Genomic DNA, 5,817 nt, shown 5'->3' on the forward strand with positions numbered 1-5,817 from the left:
TTTTACAGTGTCCTGCACCATGTCTTTCCAGCCTCATGCATTCTATCACTCTGGCCTTCTGTCTTGTGACTTCTACCCCCTTCCATTCCAGCCTTCTGTATCCTGTCACTCCATGCTCCTGCTCCATATCAGTCCAGTCTCCTGCCCCATGTCACTCTTACCCCCTGCTTTTCCAGCATATCTGTCCAGCCTCCTGACCCTTTACTCCATCCTTATGACCCCTGTCACTCCAACATGTTTCTCCCTGTCACTCCAGCATCCTGCCCTCTGTCGCTCCAGCTTTTTCCCCACTATTCACCAGTAAAGTTGTCTATGTAGCCCTGAATGACTGGTAATGTGATACAAAAATGTTAAGAACAACCTTAGTTATTTTACTGGTAATGTATCAATCTGCAACCTTAAATGCCTAATCCTGCATGTCTATGGTCATGTAATGTGCACAAATGTACCTTAAGCCATACCAGCCAATTACATTTTAGCTTTCATTTTGTAGTCTGGGAAAGAAAAATAACACCTATGCTCTAATTGACTGCTAACCATTATGGCCTATGTGTGAACACAACTCATTCTGCCTTTGGTTTTATCACACGGCAAATGTGTTTTTCTTATAGATGATGTTGTTCTAGCCAGCAATTTGTTACTGAACATGTTTTTTCCACACTTAGCAGAACTACAGATACATATAAGTGTAGGTGAAAGCTACATCCATAATCATGTGTTCAATACTGTTAGAATACATTAATCTAATACAAATTGCTTAGGGGAGGGTCCTTTAAAAAAGTTATTTTGGGGCAATAAACAGCCTATTAACTAAATAAACAATATACATTATAGTTGTCCTATGTAACTGCTTGATGGCCCACACACTGTAAAGAAAACCACATCCTGTAGTAATGATGACACTTAAGTTGAATGGCTGTACCAAGGACTCCTCCTAGCCACTGATCCTATATCTATTTTCGCACCCCAGTTATGGGAAAACATTTTGCCAGTCACTTAGACTAGTTAGGAATAATAACAGAGTTCTAGATTTGATGAAAATGTCCTCTTTATTAATGATTCCTCAAATCAAAATTGCACTGGGATCACATTGGGATTGTGTTGAGATCCCATTGGAATTGTATTGGGATACCGTTGGAATTGCACTAGGATTGCATTGGAATCCCTTTGGAATTGCAATGGGATCCAATGTAGCGTGTGCTCTGCAGAAATGGTAAGTATGGGGTAAGCAGAGAAGTTTCCACATTGGATGCATTCATAGCATAGAATTCTCTGTGTGTGGTAGATGTGCAGTGGATTCAGGTGCCACAAACATGAAACCACTAGCTGCGTTTGCAGTCACTCTCACGTCCTTGGAATACAGTAGATCTGATTTCTCACTCAAGTCACCAAGTACTTTAATCTCTCTGAATATGTAGTAACTTGTGGGTGATTGTCCTTTAACACGGGTAGTCTCAACATTGACAAGTCCAATAAGACAATAATTTGTTATTTTATTTTATTTAGCTTTTTGGTTTTTTTATACATGCTCCTTGTATGCTAAATATTTTTTATTTATTTTGAAAAAAGAAAATATTGTGCATTTACATAGCATAAGAATGCTGTATACCCCATTCCACCGCCTGCAAATAGGACATGTCCTTATCTATCTGGAAACATCCTGATGCTGGCTGCCTTGTGCTCCATTTATCCTTGGTATATCACACAAAGCAAATATTACCTCTGTGGAGCAGCCAATACACATTACTTTCCATTTCTTTCCTCCTGTTAATCCAGTGGTTCCCAAACTGTGTGCCTAGGCACCCTGGGGTTCTGTGAAACTCTTGCATGGGATCCTTGGGGTGGTGGCCCAGGACCAAATATTTATTGTCAAAGTAATCAGAAAATCAGTGCTGTTGTCTGCCAATGACAAAACATGTGAACTATCAGAAGCACAAATGTCACCGCCATATAACTGACCCTAAAGGCCCCCATACACTAGTCGATTTTGGTCAGATTTCAGCCAGATTAGTCAGATCTGGCCGAAATCGGACCAAAATCGGCTAGTTTTGATGTCCCATTCAGATCCGATGCGCGGTCCCGTGCGCATCGGATCTGCGTCGGGTGGTCGGACCTGCTGCACGTCCGACCACCCGACTTGGGACCTAGGACTTGTCCTAAGGATGACAGGTGAGCACTATTTACTTTACAGAATTTTTTTTTTTACAAATGTATCAATAAAAATACAAATCCTTTAGGGTGCTGTGAAAGTTTGGGGTCTAATGTGTTAATCCATTTGCAAATATATAGGTTGTTTTCCAACATGCATTATACTGCAACCTACACTCACACGTTGGTGTAAATCCAATAAGATTGGAGTTCTGTTGAAGATGGGATTTATTTAGCACCTTCTAGAATACAATTGATAGAATCTGGTCGGTTGCTATGGGCAACCATAGCAACCGATCAGATACAATCTTTTATATTTTAGAAGGTGCTAAATAAATAAGAATTAAAATCTTTTTGGTTGCTATAGGCCACATCCCAACTTCAATAGAACGCTCATCTTAGTAAATATACTCCACCCACCTTCTATGAGCGCCCAAAAGCCCAGGGGGTAAAGTAAAGCGACACACCGGAGTTGTACTTGGAGACTAGGACAGTTCGTTTTGTTTTATGGGAGTCTGCACCCTAAATGGTATTTTCCTCTTTACATTTATGATATTTAGCTACAGTAGTACTACACAGGTAGACTCAGAGCAATTAATGTCTATGGTTACTGTAATAAAATCCCACCACGCCTCTGTCTGCTAATTAGGACACGTTTCCTTGTCAGTTTAGCTAAATAATACGGATTGTTTGCGATTGTGCTGATCCTCTGTCCCAGCAGTGAGTAATAACATCTCCAGCAACTCCAGATGCAGAGAACACCGGTCATTCACTGTCTACCTGTCTCCTGCCCCCTCCCCCAGTGTCTGTCCAGTCTCCTGGTCACTGATGATAGTTTATAAAGTACTAAAAGCTCCCTATGCGAAATTCGTTCTCCCATGACCGATTAAACATCAACTGGTGGGATAAAAATTATTAACAGCTAACTAATGTCATGTTGCTGATAGTTGATGAACTGTTTGAGAATCACACTCCAACAAAACCTAGTTAGATTTGACTGGTAATCCTTCCCAGCGCCCATTGTAAATACTATTGTGCTCTGTATACATACTTTGTAACATGCAACTGAATTTTCCCTATAGTATTATAGTGTTATTACAGCCTATTACCTCTGCTTTCTCAAGTCGGGACATATGAATTTGATCCTACACAAATCGGTATAAATGAAATTAATGAAGTATTAAAGAGAATGCAAATGCACTATTTAAGCACTGCAAAAGCGAAAAATAATTATATATATAAATATATATATATATATATATATATATATATATATATATATATATATATATATATATGAAAAAATTATAATTTTACATTTTTTAGTTTTTTGTAGTAAAAAATGTAGGTGCCAAATTTGCTTTTTCCATAACAGTTTTTTTTTTATTAAATATATTTACTGCTGCACATATTTGGTTAAGATGATTGTAAATACTTTGATTTGTTAAATAAAAGCATAAATATAATTTTACTTCTAGCTTTTTTTTTTTTTTAATATTCACTATGTAAATAAATAACTGAATGCTAAGAATGACAGTTTTAATAGCCCGGTCCTCATTATTATCTATGCATATTCAGCTTACTACCGTTCCAACCTGTAAGCAATGCTTGCCCAGAAGCTTCAGGTCTGGCAATAAACTTAAAGCGCAAATAGGCTTTTTAAACCAATTTAGCAAATGCATAAATGCAATTTTAATGAAGAATCAATGGGGAAATAGTTCATTTTTCTTAAGAATCCATCTGCGGACCTGACACAGATTCTAATATCGTTAAATCAATACAAGAAAATCTTTAGGTGTTGGAGAAGCAGATTGTTCTGGTGTGTTTTAGGGGCTGGAGATTTGTCATCCCTCGGGTGTGTTGTTTTTAGACTAAGTTGGCGTGCTGAAGTCATGGAAATAAATGCCTGGTCTAATTATTAACTATAGACTTTTATAACGATCTGGCTGGAGAAGGCTGCTGGCGTTGGTCACATTGCTGGCATGTAGGTGGCCATCTGTAAGTACAGCGCCTTCAGGTGACTTGATCTTCCTCAGCAGACAGGTGAACTCCGGAGAACTGACCGAGGAATCTGCCAAACTTTCACGTTCAAAACTTCTCCAGTATCATCCAAGTTCCTTAAATAAACATTCAAACAAAAGAGATAATACAAATAAATCAGCAAGTAACTATTGGTACCTCTAAATGATCCCCCGAGTGAAATGTCCAGCAACATAGGTAGATCCAATAGTTTTATACCCTCTAAAACGGTTTATTTATGCTTCTGGTTATTTATCTCCCCCTACTGCCACGATAAGTCCCACTTCAATAGAGTTGCTTTTTTTTTTCTTTTACTTTTCTAGTTATCTATACCGTTTAGTTGTGGATGGCTGCTCCTAGACCTTAAAAACCAGCAGGGAAACCAGTGCACCCAACTGAGAGGAGAGTGCGGGAGGCTGGACATACCTATTGGTCTGGTACTGTGTCAGGGATGGGCCATTAAGCAGAAGGTGTACGGCTCATAGCACAAAATACTCAGGTAAGAAGCGCACAGGGTCCCTTCCAGTCCTCCATCTATGGCAGGGTTAAGTCTCTGAATTTGGTGGGGGAGATGGAGACTCCTTCAAGGGCAAGATTAAAAGTTCAGGACAATTCTTAAACTATTAGAAAGATCAAAGTGTTGGTTCGGCCTCACCAAACGTTCACTGACGTTTGGATTGAAGCAGTGTTGCTTTCCCTCTCCGTTATCCATTGTAAGCTACATACTTTAAAAACAATGAATATGTTGATTTTCCACCCGGCCCATTGCCATTTATCCCTAGAGATGGATTCTGATTCTCCTTTTTCGTTTTTATTTTTTACTGTTCGCCAAATGTTCGTTATACTAACCCAAGTTATTATCATAAGGATGATAAATTGGGAATTTTAACATTTACAATCCAATTTACCAACCACTTTACACCGGCACAAACCGACATTGCATGCACAGCTACCACGATTATGTAAAATATGTAAGTTCACAAGAAGTTTTGTCCTAACTATCATTATTATGGCTTTATTTGGATGTGTGTGTGTGTGTGTGTGTGTGTGTCTGTGTCTGTGTGTGTGTGTGTGTGTGTGTGTGTGTGTGTGTGTGTGTGTGTGTGTGTGTGTGTGTGTGTGTGTGTGTGTGTGTGTGTGATTGCTAAAAAATGTCAATATATGACCGTTTCCATGTTTCCATATTGATATACGAAAATAAGTGTCATATGTCAGTGTATTGATTATTTATTTATTTATGTTGCATCCGTTACTCCTGTATGTTTTCTAGGGGGGGGTAAAAAGACGCGATCTTCTTGAATAAAATAACTATAGCGTTGTGTTAGAATCATTAATATAAGGAAACAGGCCAAATCAGTGGAAAGAAAAATAATGAAGGAAATGCTAATTGTTTTGTCAAAGGTTGGTCCTGCTAAACTTTCCTAAACACCCCTCCCTCTGTCAGGATCTGGTGAAATCCCCTTTGCATTTCAGCTTTAAATAGGGAGATCAATAGAAAACAGTTGTAATGATACAATTAATTATGGCAAAATTAAAAGCGAGTAGAAAATCAATCTCTGATGGTGTTGAAGATGAAATTAAATTGATAGTCCATCTGTTCACCCCGCAGACCGTATAAATATGCAACCCAAGGACAGAGTTAATGGGATC

General features: G+C 38.6%; 1 long non-coding RNA gene across 2 annotated transcripts in view; it reads right to left on the reverse strand.

Annotated features, from left to right (window-relative positions):
* Positions 1-3,554: 3,554 nt before the first annotated feature.
* Positions 3,555-5,817, reverse strand: part of LOC146008809 (uncharacterized) — a 4,477-nt gene continuing 2,214 nt past the window's right edge. For both annotated transcript variants that reach the window (XR_014444575.1, XR_014444574.1), the window contains exon 4: positions 3,555-4,265. This is a non-coding gene — a long non-coding RNA (uncharacterized LOC146008809). The remainder of the gene's footprint in view (positions 4,266-5,817) is intronic.

This window comes from Crinia signifera, chromosome 6 (genome assembly GCF_055691185.1).
Source record: "Crinia signifera chromosome 6, ASM5569118v1, whole genome shotgun sequence".
NCBI lineage: Eukaryota > Metazoa > Chordata > Amphibia > Anura > Myobatrachidae > Crinia > Crinia signifera.